This window comes from Podarcis tiliguerta (assembly GCF_965153285.1).
Source record: "Podarcis tiliguerta genome assembly, chromosome: 3".
Lineage (NCBI taxonomy): Eukaryota > Metazoa > Chordata > Lepidosauria > Squamata > Lacertidae > Podarcis > Podarcis tiliguerta.
In genome coordinates this window covers 52,405,068-52,420,203 of record NC_139536.1, presented here as the reverse complement: position 1 = coordinate 52,420,203, position 15,136 = coordinate 52,405,068, and the positions used below count along the sequence as shown (strand labels likewise).

Sequence of the window (15,136 nt, the reverse complement as noted above, 5' to 3'; positions counted from 1 at the left end):
TATTATTTTGTTTCTTTTATTATTTCTAGCCCACCCTTAATCATAAATGATCTATGGTTAGGGCACAATAAAACATTTAAAAACCTTAATGATACCATAAAACGAGAGCAGTTAACAAATCAATACCGAGAGCTACCACAGAAATAACTATATCTTAACACAGTCTGTATAGTAATACTTCACAAATGCTTGAGCAAATAAATGTATCTTCACTTTGCTGGGAACAAAACCAAAGAAGAGATGGCAGCAGTTATATCCCAAGAGGGAGACCATTCCACAAATGGGGTGTCACCACCGAAAAGGCCTCCCATGTCACCACGTAAGAAATCTCACCTAGCAGTGGAGCATCAAGAAGGCCTCCTCTCAGCTATGATGGGGTACATTTCTGGACTATTTTAAAAGCAGAAACTAATGTTGGGGAAACAAGTCTCCACTTTCAAATATTCATGTCACTGAACAGACATTCAAAGATTTCTGAATTTGAATTTTGAATCAGAGATTTGATGACTACAACTTGGGACATTTTTCTAGTTTGGGGGTATATCTTCAGTGTTTGGGGTGGTCTGTATGTATCATTGTTCAAATTTTGGTGAAAAGGCCTGAATTTTTGTCCCCCCAAATACATATATATTTAACATCAATTTAGCACTAAAAGTCCTCAAATCCAGCCCATCTACTCCACATTGGACATAATATGACATCAGATGTGGACTATGAAATGCTCCCTATGAGAATTCTAGCTATTCCCTCTTGATTTATAATGTGTAATTGGCACATTCCAGTGTCAATAAAAACATTTCTTATTTAGATGCTTGTTGGTTTCAGTATTTGCTGTTGGTGGTTGCTCTCTACTTTTTCACTTTTTTCTGTTTGTGTTTGTTCTTTATTAAAGTTAGCTAATTTGGAAGCTCCATTGTGGAGCTAAATGGTGTAATACAAAATTTTAATTTGCTGATTTCAGACAATTATTATTTTATTTTATTATTCATTAAGTTTATATACTGCCCTTCATCCAAAGATCACAGGGCAGTTTACAGCATAATTATCCAGATGTAACAACTTGAACTGAGCAACTGCAAAGGGCTATCCCAATTCACTCTAGATATCATGGGTCTGTGAGATATATCTTAAAAGAAAGAACAGACTGCTATTGTGCGTGTTCTGTATTATACTGATTTTTATGCTTATAACACAAATGAGAGGAAACTAATTCGGTGAGGCAGGATGTTCAGCTCAGCAATCATTAATCCGGATAATCAGGTATTACAAGAAGTGAGTAAAAAGCTGAAGAGTAGCCTTTCCAGATTTCTCAGGATTCAAAATACTTCCACTTGTGGCTGACATCATTTGTCATGGCTAGTGTTTGCATGTGTCCCATTTTTAAGCTTGGGCTTTAACAAGCATGATAGATCAAAGGTGTGCATGGACTAGAGTAATGTCTTTAACAACTAAAGTTGTTTGCACAATGTTTGAAAGGTGATCCTACATCTGTACTGCTGGATGCATGTTCAGGCTTTCCACAAGTTCAAGAACTCTGCACGATTGAGATTTCCAAACATGTGGAGAATCTATGTGTGTACAAGTGTTTGGGCATCTCCTTTTCTTTCAGCACAGACAGTTGGCCATGGTAATATTGGGAGCAGCCGGGCTAGACAGATGAGATCCTGCTCACCTCTTTTGTATGGTTCCTACAAGTGCTATTTTTCTAGAAAAAGAGGTGTCGGAACTCACCATGAACTCACCCTTGTTCTCTTATAATGGCAATGGCACCCACCTGAGGTGCCAGAACTGAGTTCCGGCTGAAAAAGCCCTGGTTCCTACACACAGGAGGAACAAGTGAATAGGGCTCCTATTTCTTGTGTCAAGTAGACTGTGGAGAGATGGAGTTGTACTCAGTAGATTCCGTGTGCAGGATTCAACTAATGCGTCATTCTTGTGGAAACCTATGCAAGGACTTCTGCTAGAGCAATGGGATTTCCCCCACTTCTATGCATGCACCTTCTGCAATTGGCTGTGTGAAGCGAACCCTGAGAAAAGCATGGAAGGAGATGGGGATCGTTCTGTCTGGCAACCTGAATTTTTTTGCGCTGACAGAACGATTGCCATAGCGCTATACAGTATTGAACTCCTCCCACTGAAATGAATACCCCTAAGTTATGCATGTCTATTAATTTCAATGGTCTAATTCTGAGTAGGAGTAGCATTTGATACCATCCAAAGTGATTATATCTTATATAAAATCATAGAGTTGGAGGGGACCTTTTAGGCTTTCTGGTCCAAGCTTTGCTCAGTGAAGGAACGACAGAACTACAGCCTCTCCTTAAAAATGTTCACTGAGGGACAGCCCACTTCCTTTCATTTAACAGATCAGTTAACAACTGTTAGATTGACACCAACTCACAGCTGCTTCTGATAATACTTGTTGCTTTCACAGGAGGGCACTCACAAATCACTCCCATTAAAAAATATGGTAGATATTCTGTGCCACAGACATGATTTGTTCTGAAATTTGCAACTTTCTTCTGGATTTGTGAATGGTATTGACGTTACTGTTTTTGTCAGGGAAATTACTCTCCTGTTATTAGAAAAGGTGATCTTGGGATTCAACAGTCAACAGATGTGGTAACATGATACCACTGTATGCTAGTGAGGTTTTATACCAAGACTCTGAAAAATCCAAGAGCATAAAATATAAAAAAACTAGTGTGATGCTGCTAGGCAGGTAGGACAGGAGAGATGGAAACAGGATCCATGGTGAATATGCCACACTCATTCCCCAACCAAGAGAAATCTAGTTTTGCCCTCTAACAGATTTTATCTGGGATGGTGTTTATGCAAGAATTATAATACAATCAAGGCAAAACTCAATTATGCTTATTGTCGTTCAATCCAACAAAGTTGCAGTGCTGGATTATGTATGCTACGAGTTAGGAGAGCTAAGTGTGTGTGTTTTTTAACAGAAGACAATTTACAACATGCAACATCTCCTCCAGGCTGTCATTGCTTATTGCTGCAAAGATCCCACCATGACTTTGCTGAAACCAATTTTACAGGATTTTGCAACATGTCAAGCAATATCCTGAAAAAGCAAAAACAAGTACTGTACCTAGAACAATAACTAAGACTTTTTCAGCAGATTAAGGAGCATAAGACTATCAGTTGCTACGAGTCATGTTGGCTATGTTCTACCACCACTGAAAGAAGCTGTATCCTTCTGAATGCCGGTTGCTGGGAAATACTAGCAAGGAATGATTGCGAGCAACACCATGGGAAAGGTCTTTCCAGCTATCCCAAACCCCTACTTTCGGAAGCCTTGTAATATGCCACTGTAGGAAAGGGGCTGCGAGCAGCATCATGGGAGGGTCGGTTTGGATTTCTCCATGGAAGGTGAAACTCTCAAGCTCTCTTGTTGTTTCTACTGTTATGCTATTATATTTGTAGCATTGAAATGTTATTCGTATGATGTTTTATATGCTATTATAGTGCCGTTTTATTAGTATGATTTTTTTTGTGATTGTCGTTTTTGAGACGTACTGCTGCTCTTTTTGTTGTAAGTTGCTTTGTGCATGATTTTTGTGTGTGCAAAGGTGGCATAAAATTTTAATTATTATTATAAGAGTGATGCTGCTGTATTCAGGCCCTGCTCGTGGGCTCCCTATAGGCATCTTGTTTGCCATGAAGAGAACAGGATACTGGACTAGATGAGTCTTTGGCCTGATCTAGCTCAGCTCTTCTTTTGATTTAAATTTCAGTGTAACTATTGCTCAGAAATCCATTCCACTCCAGAGACACCCTCTCTAACTCCAGTGCTCATACCAGGTTATTTTATTTTATTAAAATGCTAAATCAAGCATACAACAAAATAATCACGGAAAACAGGTATTAAAATATCAAAGTAGAGGGGGCGGGGGAGGGGGGGCACAGAGACACCAGTAATACACTCCAGACTTTCAATATAATACAAACTATAACATGTCTATACAAATAAAAACACCACTCCTTATTTTCAGGGAGTGAGGTGGGTTTCCATCGCACCTTTGTCTGTGAACCTATCTATTGTTTTATCCACAGCTCATACCAGTTTTAAACCTGTATCTGAACCTTATTTGAATTAATAGTTTATTCATCAACAGGGCATTTGCGACTTTCTGCCTCATAACTTCAAAGGATAATAGTTTGTCTATTTCCCATGTCGACAGCATTTGAGCGATTATTAAAATGTCCCCATCATGTTATTTCTTACTTGTCATTTTAAAGTGAAATTCTCCTTCAAAGTTAAATTAGCTGGAACAGAAGCTATATGCGTTCTAGTAAATTCCATTTTTTATTATTTCAGCAAGCCTACCTAAACATATAATCTATTTCCACAGAACTGTGTCTGAATTTATTATGCATCGAATGCTGAAGATGCACCTCTTCACCCTGGCCTTTAGAGATACGGTGTATTATTAAGGACCCACCCTATTCCTGGCTGTACTTTGTTTTAAATTGTTTTTTTAATATTGCATTGACAAACCACAGTAAGCTGCCTTGGGACCTTATGGTGAAGTGCAAGTAAGAAATTTAAATCGTCATCATTTTGCAGAGTGGTGTGTTCGCTCTGTGTTTGGACCCCTTATAAGATGTAACCTAAATGTGCATGGTTATTGAGATCAAGGAGTGGATTTTCATCTGTGAGGATGCAACTGCCTGCCATTTTGAATCAAGAAGGCGGACTCAAACTTTCAAAACTGCACTTATTTTTTGTTTTATTAGAATTCCAGAGCAATGCAAGTTATGAGGGTGCTAGTAATAACAATGTTGGGACGCAGATCGCATGGTCGGCAGTTCGAATCCCCGTGGCGGGGTGAGCTCCCATCTTCGGTCCCAGCTCCTGCCCACCTAGCAGTTCGAAAGCACCCCTAAGTGCAAGTAGATAAATAGGTACCACTTTATAGTGGGAAGGTAAACGGCGTTTCCATGTGCTGTGCTGGTGCCAGCTCGCCAGAGCAGCTTCGTCACGCTGGCCTCGTGTCTCCGGACAGCGCTGGCCCCCGGCCACTTAAGTGAGATGGGCGCACAACCCTAGAGTCGGACACGACTGGCCAGTACGGGCAGGGGTACCTTTACCTTACATTTCTTTTAAGTTTTTATTTTATTGTTTTTAAAATTTTATTATGTATACTACATTGATTAAATGATTTATAAATCCAGCGGCAGACTTGGGGGTCTCAAATTTCTGTGGTGCCCTGTGCAATGCTAAAATTTGGCCTGCCCATTCTACATTATTGTTGCAGCAACCCTTGCAGTGCCAGAGCCCAGTGCAACTGAACTGGTAGTGCTACCCTAAAACCGCCTCTGAACAATCATTCTAAATACAAACACCTCTTTTCTGAATTATAGAGGATTAGGCAGAATGGCTGCAATTAGGAACTAGGAAAGCAAGGACACACCCTTTTCCATCCTGGGAGGCCCATTATATATGGCAGTTATAAAGCTATTGATGCTGGATCAAGGTTGGCGCTGTAGGCAGCAATAAGACAGAATTTGCAGTTGTGGCTCCAGAAAAAAACCAACGGCCTATAAACCACCTAAGAATCTGTACTTAAATATACCACAAAGAAAACACATCCCTTGGGGAAGTTGCACAACACCCCAGAACGATGTCTTAAATCACGGGAATATTGTTAAGCATTGCAGTTATTAATATTATTATAAACGTTCAAAAAACGCAGTGGCAAATGATAAAACAATAACGGAATCTTCCTTTCGCGATGAAAATAAAGGAATCGCATTGAGGCAGCACCACGCCGAGGCCTGAAAGCCGCATCCTTTGACCCGAAGCGACTGCCTCCGCTCCCGTATAGCGGGGTGGACAGGCTCGGCTGCGATGCCCCGCCGCGCGGAGGCGCAAAAGTGCTCTGCACGTGCTCAGAGGCGCGGCTCGCCTTTGGCCCTCCTCGCGTGACACCGAGCGAGAGACCCCGACACGGAGAAGAGGAGGAGGAGGGGGCCGAGGCGGAGTTGCGGGTGGGGAGGGGGCGGCGAGAGAAAGAGAGAGAAGCAAGTAACATGTTGGGTCATGTGGCTGCGTCACGTGAAAGGGGAGTCAGGCCCAGCAGCAGCAGCAGCAGGACCGAGAGACAGAGACACAGACAGACTCTGGACTCCGGGCTGGTTGGGGAGGAGCAACGGCAGGCAGACGGGGCTGGCGGGGCGGAAGCCACACAGGACGAGCTCTAGTGGCTGCCGCCGGCGCTGCCTGTTTAGTCTGCTGCGCCCTGGACGGAGGTAAGGAATTGGCCTGTGTGTCTGTGTGTGTGTGTCCCATTTTCTTTTAACTGCATCCACCCACCCTATTAGCTGCTATGTGGACACTGGATCTCTCTCTCTCTTTTCTTTCTTCTTCTCTCTCCCCCCCTCCTCCAATTGCATTCCCTCCTGGCGGTATTATTCTCCCTTCCCCGCGGGAGGAGGATGCAGGATCTCTGTGTATGGGCGGGAGAACCTCGCCAGGGCTGATGTTGGTGCCTATAAAATCCTGCCCATCTCCCCTCCATGTCAGATCAGATGCTCCGGCTGCTTGTGAATGTTGAGGTATTTTATTTGTTTGTTTTTCCTCTCGCGATGGAGCAGGGCTGCTTCTCGCTCGGCAAGAGATTTTGTGGCTTTATTTTCATTTGCTCTATTATATTCATCATTATTATTTTTTTAAAAAAAGGAGAGGGTGGGGGAGAAGAGCGTGGGACTTCTGAAAGCAGCAAAAATACAGGCTGCCCAGAGGTGTGGGGGTGGAGGCGATTGGGGTCGGGTGGTGGCTGTGGTGGGTAGGTGGGTGGGTGAGTGGGAAGGTGGCTGTGTGTTGTTGTGTCATGCAAGGAGCCAGGTGGCTTCTGGTTTGTGGTTCTTTTGTTCTGATGGACCACCTGATTTTGCCCCCCCCCCTTCAGGGTGCGCTGTTTTTGTCTACAGTCTTGCCTGCCAACTAGCCAGCCATCCAGGAGGCTATGTAGGAAAGGAGGCAGTGACTGGAATGGAGCCCCTTGTTTTGCTTGTGGTGTAGGTTTGCAGCAAAACCACCCCTCTTTCCTCTTCTCAAACCCCTTCCCTGTGCTTCCTTCCTATGTGTCACGCCATTGAAGGAATTTTGATTTTCTGAACCTTCCTGTGTAATATAGCTTGCTGGATGGAATATACAGCATTGCTATAGATGGACCTGGCAGTAGCTGCCAGCTTTAAGGACAGAAGAAAGGAGGAGAAACAGCATTAGTTGTTGTCTGAAAAATACTGATGTCATTTACCTGTAGTGCTGGACTTATGGTTAAGTCTTGTTTTGATCTGGATGTTTTTGCTACCGTGTTTCACTTCTTACAAATGATGCTAATTTCTGCACAATTTGAAGATGGGATCACTAAACCTTTTACCTAAAAACTTAGGAGATAGGGAACAAGTAATCAATAAGGTCCTGGGAAGAAGATTCTGTGAGCTTTCTCTGCTACTACAATTAATCAGACAGTGTGATAACTTTCTCAGCTCTAGGTTAATGGGCAATATCCCCAACCCTGTCATTTTCTTTCTAATGCTTGTTTATTTCAAATAAAAAGGAGAGTTGGTGATGGACTTTCCAGGTTACCCCCCCGCCCCATAGCTGGTACATGTATCTGTGTTTAGTTATTCTTGCAACGTGCAGAAATAGTTTTGACTAGGTAGGCAATAGGATGTAAAGGGTCATCTGATGAGAACTGTTGGCCATACAACTATATGTTATGCAGCATGTTTCACTGGCAGGTCCATTTTATCATGCTGAAATTTGTCTGCCCAAGGCATCCCTTTCTTAAGCCACATGCTGTGCTCTCAAATGAGAGGCTTTGGTGTTTGTATTCTGATGCGGTTTGCAACATCAGAAACCAGACACTGGCAAAATTAGTTTTAAATGCCAGCCTTTGCAAGACAAGTTTGTGAAGCGGAAGATGCTGAACCAAAAGCTCCTCATGCTCCCCCATCCCGCACACTTAATCAGATTTAAATGGATGGTATCAAAATAAGAAAAGTAGCCCTATCATTTAGCATAGTATGGTTGCAAGCTCTGAAAATTATTTCATGTTCACGATTCTTCTGATGAGGTTCCTAGAGTTTTTATAGTTTTACTAATATTTCATTTATATTGATCTTTTCTTTAAATAAAAATAATTTTTAAAATAAGATTTGGTTTATTCATCATAGTTTTGCATAAACTCTAGCTGAGAACTAGAATAGCATATGGATTAAGAATCAGCTGTGGGCTAGGACAGTCCCAGTTCACATCTCACCTCTGCTATGAACTTAGCAGACAACTAAGCTACACTTCAGGCTCAGTGTGCTGTCTATGTTATGAGGATAATGATACTGGAGTATGATGCAGGGCTGTTGTTCACTGAGCTAGGAAATGTGCTATCTAAATATATTAGTATTATAGTAGTAATAATAATGACTGCATTATTATTGATGTAGATCAGGGTGTTTTTGGACTACAGTTCCCATCATCCCTGACCACTGGTCCTGCTAGCTAGGGATGATGGGAGTTGTAGTCCAACAATTAGAGACCCAACTTTGGGAAACGCTAATCTAGAAAGATAGAGAAAGAGGGAATTGCGGGAATATTTACTGCATCGTGCCCTAAGCATAATGTCCCAAATAAAATCATAAGAGGGTGACCGTGTGGCCACAACAACGTGGGACAGAGAACTTCTGTGCTGTAAAGGATTAGGTAGAAGACAATTAATGTGCTGTTGGGACAAGGTGGGTTGTGGGTGGCAATATTGCAATCCCAGAGGGCATATTTTCCAGGTCAGTATGCTGAGATTAGTGGGTGGAGTTGGGGAAAGTGGAACTTGAAGTGTAGCAGGCAGGACATACTACCCTTCTGAATAGGCAAAGGCAGAAAGCAAGGCTTCTGGTATGTAGAAGCAGACCTGGCCAGTGGAGAGGAATCATCCTGCCCACTAACTGCAGAAGCTGATGTTGCACAACTCTATTCTCCCACACGAGAAGAGGTATCTGAGGCCTAAACACGCACAGTCCTTAGTAGTTCTGTAGGATGTGTCCCAGCCTCACAACACAGTGTTCCTGGGTTAAGTCCATGGCATGCTATGATTGTATCCAGTGTATTATTTTATTTTATTTTGCCTGCCTGTGTCAGCCACAGTTCTCCTCACCTTTCTTCCCCCTTACCCTATATGGAGTGGGCAGTTCTATGCATGGTTGCCAGAGTCTCACGAGACTATGAATTTCATATTACATATGGTGCATCTGCAAGCTAGTACCATTGTACAAGGGTGAGGAGATAGTCACTGTGATCTGACATTCCAGTTAATGTTCTTCTCACATGAATTCCTCTTGATCTGACGTATTGCCCTCCAGCTGTGGTTGGACTACAACTCTGATCACCTCTGTCTGGGGCTGGTGGGAATTGTAGTCCAAGAACAACTGGAGGGCACCATGTTGGCTCCCCCTGCTCTAACGCAGAGGAAATAGGGAAATGCCTAGCTCAAAAGTTGCTATGCTAGGAGCAAAGGAGCCTGACTTATACTGAGTCATACCATTGGTCCATCTAGCTCAGTACAGTTGTGCCTTGGTTCCCGAACACCTTGGGAGTCGAACGTTCTGGCTCCCAAACGATTGAAAACTGGAAGTGAGTGTTCCGGTTTTCGAACTTTTTTGGAAGCCAAATGTCCGGTGCAGCTTCCGCTATTGTTTCCAGCGCGCCTGCGCAATTGGAAACCAATTGGAAGTCGTGCCTTGGTTTCCGAATGTTTCGGAAGTCGAACGAACTTCCAGAACGGATTCTGCTTGACTTCCAAGGTACGACTGTACTGTATGCACTGCATTGACTAGCAGCTGCTGCTTCAGACATGGGTCTCTCCCAGCCTTATCTGAGAAGCTTGGGATTGAACCTGAGACCTTCTTCATGCAAAGCAGGTGTCCTACCACATGCTGTGGCCCCTTGCATTGTTTGTGAAGAGCTCATCGAGAGCCGATTCCTGTTCGTTTTCTTCAAGCAAGGCATAGCAGCCTCTGATTTGCCAAATGAAGGGCCAGTTTGTGTTAGCAGGTAGTTCCGTGGAAGCTGTTAAATTGCCCCAGTGGCAGCACATCCTTCTGGGCTTGCCATATTAAATTAGTGACTTATTGCAAATGTAGAGCAAGCTCACAGCGATGCAAATTGAAGTGAACTTCATGTGGCCAACACCATAATCTGCTCACAGGGCAGCCCAACCAGTTGACTGGGTAATAAATCCGCCCCCCTTTTTTGCCATGAATCTGTTTTGCTATTCAGGAAAAGGGTTGAAATCTCGCAAAATACCAGAATTGATGGGTCCAGTAAAAAAATAAAAAATTACAACTTATTCTCTGTCACCGTTATGATGGGCAATCTTCACTTCATAAATGCTGCGTAGAGCAATTTTCAATTGAATGATTCAGAAAATAATTGGTATGTACGAATCAACTTTTGTGGAAGGCAACTGTCAAACACCTAGAAGAGTGAGTAATAGTTACTATTAACTTTCTTATATGTGATTCTACATAGCCTTGTATGTGGAGCAGCTTTAAAAATGAAATGGAGAATATTTATGGGATGTGGAGAGACCTCTGTAATTTAGACAGAGTTTGCTTAACTTACACCATCATTCCTCAACCTGGTACTCTCCAGATACATTGAACCTTGGCATCAGTCATCACTAGGCATTGGCCATGTTGACTAATGAGAGCTGTAGTCCAAAACAAGAGGACGCAAGAGCAGGGGAGACTGGTTTAAAGGATGTAAAGTCCTATAAGAGGGCAGTGTTGTGTGCCTCACCAGTACTTTAATTTATCTCTTACATACAAACCTATGTTATACTGAGTCAGACCACTCAGTGGCGTAGCGTGGGTTGTCAGCACCCGGGGCAAGGCAAGTAATTTGTGCCCCCTAGCCCGGGGCAAGGCAAGTAATTTGCGGCCCCCCCCCCGCTGCACTGTCCCTCCCCCAGATAGTCCCTCGCTCTCTCTCCGCACCGCACCGCACGCCTGGCACCCTCCCCTCCACAGTGGGCGGCGACCCGGCAGCTCGGATCGGATTCGCACAGCCAGCACTGCAGTGAGAGAGAGTGAGTGAGCCAGGTAGGGGCAGAGAGCTGCGAGTGCGAGCGCCCCCCCCCCAGATGTTGCGCCCGGTGCAGCCGGCCCCCCCTGCACCCCCCACGCTACGCCACTGAAACCACTGCCTTTCTCATTCAGTACCATATACATTGATTGGCAGTGTAAAGGTCTTTGCTTTTGCAGCTTTGGGACTAAGTGGTTTGATCACACTGCCCTGGTGGGGAAGAGCTGCAGCTCAGTAGTAGAGCATCTTCGTGTACAGAAGGTCTGAGGTTCAACCCCTGGCATTTTGCGGCAGGACTGGGAAAGACCCTTGTCTGTAACCCTAAAGACTATGGCCAGTCAGTGCAGACTGAGGTGGGAAACCTAAGGCTGTGGACCAAATATGGTCTCCAGGTCTCTCTCTCTGGCGCTCAGGATTCTCCCCAGGGGAGGTTCTGTGGCACAAATATAAATCCTTGCACTGACAGAACTACTTACTTGAATACCACCTATGGGCTCCAGTTCAACCTGGAAATAAGCTCAGTGAACTCAGTGTGACTTGCTTCTTCTGAGTAGAGTTGCCGATGAGTAGATAATGAACTGAAAATTGTCTTTTCATTTCCATTTTTGGTTTCTAATGGCCCGATCCAAATAGCTTGCTGTGCCAACAAAACTGAGATACAGTGACTGCTACTCCAGGCCACAGTTCTGACCTGTGGTATGGCACCAACCCGAGAAGTTTCAAAATTTCAGTGCTGTTCCAATAAGACCTTTAGTCCAGTGTGGAATAAAAGCACCGCACAAAGCCTTTCAGTTTAGTTTATTTTCGTTTTTGTTTATTATTTACATCCTGCTTTTCTGTAGGAACAATTAAAGTAGCTTACAGTAAAAAGGATAAAAATACATCAAGGCAGGAGTAAACAAAATTAAAACACTAAATCCGCTGTAAGCAGTAAAAATGACAACAGTTGAAAACATTTGGAAGAGAGCAGTTATTAAAAACTCAAATCTCTAGCGTATAGCAGGTTTAAAACTCTTTGAATAGCAGATCATGCATTAAGAATTAGGTTGAATGTTTATAAAGCACTTCCTAACCACTGAAAGACAGGCAGAGAAGGAGCCCAGCAGGTCTCCACTGAGAGGGCATTCCACAATATTGGTTCCTCACCTAATCTCACTTATGAACAGGACAGAGAGCTTGTTCTTCTGCGACTCATCTTAAGGGCTGTGTTCACAGAGGATTGAAGGGGTGGGGAGAGTCAGTACTGGGAATTGCAGTATTTGATAATGTCACATATAGTGATCCTAAGTTAGGAAAGCTGCATGTGCAGGTTGGATTTACTTCTCCCAGCACACCTGTTTGTAGCTACATTTGAGCAAGCTGTCCTCTGTATTATGGCAATTCAGCATCCTAAGAACGGGTGTCTGATCTTGTTACATTTCAGATTATCTCTTCAGCTTTTATTGATAGCCCCAAGAGCTGGAAACTTCATTTAAAAGTAAGATGAGAATACCGGGGCACGTAACATATAAGGCACCCATAGACTTAGTCATATTAAACTGAGAGCTTTTGATCAAATAGCTTTTATTTGATGAATATTATCCTTTTTAAACAGACCAGTCATTAATTTGATGTATTAAATATGTATTTTATGCAAAACTCAATATCTCAAAGACAAAATAGTTTGGTACTATCTTAAAGGCTAACAAATGTATTATGGCATAAGCACAGGAGCCAACAACATAAGCCACACCACATTTTCTAAACTGGTAATATATGGCAGGCGTGGGGAACAGTTTGCCCTCCAGATGTTGCTGAACTACAACTCTAATCACCTGCAGTAAAAATGGCCAGGTATGATGGGAGTTGTAGCTCAGCAACATCTGGATAGCCAGATGTTTCCCAACCTGTTCCATAAAATTATCTCTTTAGGGAAGCTTGCCTGGCACCCATATTTTCCTTTTGGTGCAAGGCCAATGTTGATCTCTCAGGCTTAAAAAATAATAAAACAATATCATTTTGAGACCTTGACTTTTCCTGCCTCTGTGGTACCCCCGCATAACACAGAAATAATTTTAAGAGGTGTTTTAATAAATACAAACAATCAAAAAATAATCAGTCTTGCTCATCAGTTTGCCCGTTTGCTGTTTCAAGGGGACAAGCCAGACTACCTCAGTGCAAAGAGAATAAGTTAAACAAACCAGTCATTAAAGATGCCAACACTTTGATAATAGTGGGGAAATGTTTCAATCCCCTTGGGCATTTTCTAGCAGACTTGAAAGCTGCCATACCTAAAAAAGAAAGTTTCAAAGAGATTCTCCAGCATGAAACTGGAATTATTGTAAAATCTGCAAATGATCATACTTAGCCATTACCCATGAGACTAACTCACTGCGAACACTTTTTTAGGTGCCAGTGTACACTATTTGTGTTGCATTGCCCATTCATTACCAATTAGGAATAGGCTGCTTGCTCTGATTTGATCTTCTGTTTCAGGGAGGGGGTTCAAATATATCCCCACATGCATCTGAAGAAAGTGTGAGGTGTCCATAGGGCGGCTTGGACTGGCTTTGCCTCCTACCAGTTACGTACCCCAGAGCTATGCTCCTTCTGGCTATGTGCACATTCAGCGTACATGGATATGTGCACACGTGTACCAACGTATGCATGTAGAATTCCACATGGGGGGCGGATTCTGGTTAACCTAGAGGACACTCCCCCCCCCCATGTGGAAGTGCGCTCTGTATGCACAGATGTATGCTTGTAGGACCTTTTCTCATGTGGGCTGAATGTGTATGCCCAGCCTGGTATTTGGCTGCCTTGCACATTGGTAGTTTTTTTTTTGGGGGGGGGGAGGCTGATGGGGCAAGCAGCTGCCCTCTCAAAAAGATCATGCATTTCACTTATCTGTTGGGTTGGGCCTTATAATCTTGCTTCATGAAATGTTCTCCCTGCCTGATGCCTCTGTCTTTACCCCTCACTAACATTTTCCTTACAAAAAGTCAAGGCAGCCTACATTGCTTTTCCTTTCCCCTCACAACAACCTTGTGTGGTAGGTTATAATTAGAGGCAGTGATAGGCCCAAGGTCGCCCAGTGCCCTCTGTTGCTGAGTAGGAGTTTGAACTGGGCCCTCTGCAGTATAATTCCAACCGCTATACCGCAATGGGAACCTTTTTGGCCCTGTGGGCCCTATGTTTATCTCCCTCCACCCCCACAGGTCAACTTTGATGGGTGGGCGGGGCTACCCGCCTGCCAGTCATCTGGCATCATGATGACTTGTGCTCGTGGGGAGTGGACTCTGCTTCAGCAACGTGTTCCCTGCAAGGAACGCAGTGGTGAAGCAGCACCCAGCAGGACTGAACCCTGCCCCCGCAGGAGGTCATGGTTGGGGGAGGGGAATGGCTTTTCAGGCCAACTTGGTCCTCCTGGTGGGCCGGAATTGGGCCACAGGCCAGTGGTTCCCCACTCCTGCACTATACCATACTGGCTCCTGTGTTTTGTATAAAATATGCCAGCCAATGATCTCACAGTCTGTGCATCTCACAAAGTACACTTTGGTCCACAAGCAGTGTATTAGTCTTTGCTGCAGCAAATTGATGGAGCTACACCTCTAGAACACATCAAATATCCCTTTTTGGGATACTAAAGGAACTGTGAAACAACTTACCATTTAATAAACAAAATCTACTGATCACAATTTGAAGGAAAGACTTGTCTTTTAATATTTGTTTCATTTCCTATGTTACAGTAACACACCAGAATCAAAATAGCCTCAAAAAGTGTGTCTTTAACTCTCAGCCCTAGCAATTAAAGGTTGCCCTCACTGATTAAAATTGATCTTAAAGCTTTAGCTGATTAATCCACTGATTAAACCAATTAAAGTTTGCAGTAGTCATTCAAGTATTTGATATTGGGGGGGGGGGAATAGAAGGACTGGCAGCAAGACACTCACTGGAAAACAGTTGGGTTTTCCTTACCTATTTCCGCATGTATTTCTCGCTGGGCCACTAGTTGTAGTTTCTGCATCAGTCCAATACTGAAATAACAGAAAAAGC

At 43.5% G+C, this 15,136-nt stretch overlaps 1 protein-coding gene across 2 annotated transcripts in view; it reads left to right on the top strand.

The window, feature by feature from the left end:
- The first annotated feature begins 6,040 nt into the window (after window positions 1–6,040).
- TULP4 (TUB like protein 4) overlaps window positions 6,041–15,136 on the top strand; it is a 97,386-nt gene continuing 88,290 nt past the window's right edge. Inside the window, exon 1 of one of the 2 annotated variants that reach the window (XM_083434344.1) lies at window positions 6,041–6,270. The gene's annotated coding sequence lies outside the window, so the exon portion shown is untranslated. Of the gene's footprint in view, window positions 6,271–6,398; window positions 6,577–15,136 lie in introns of those variants that run through there. The other variant, XM_083434346.1, reaches the window with a different exon arrangement.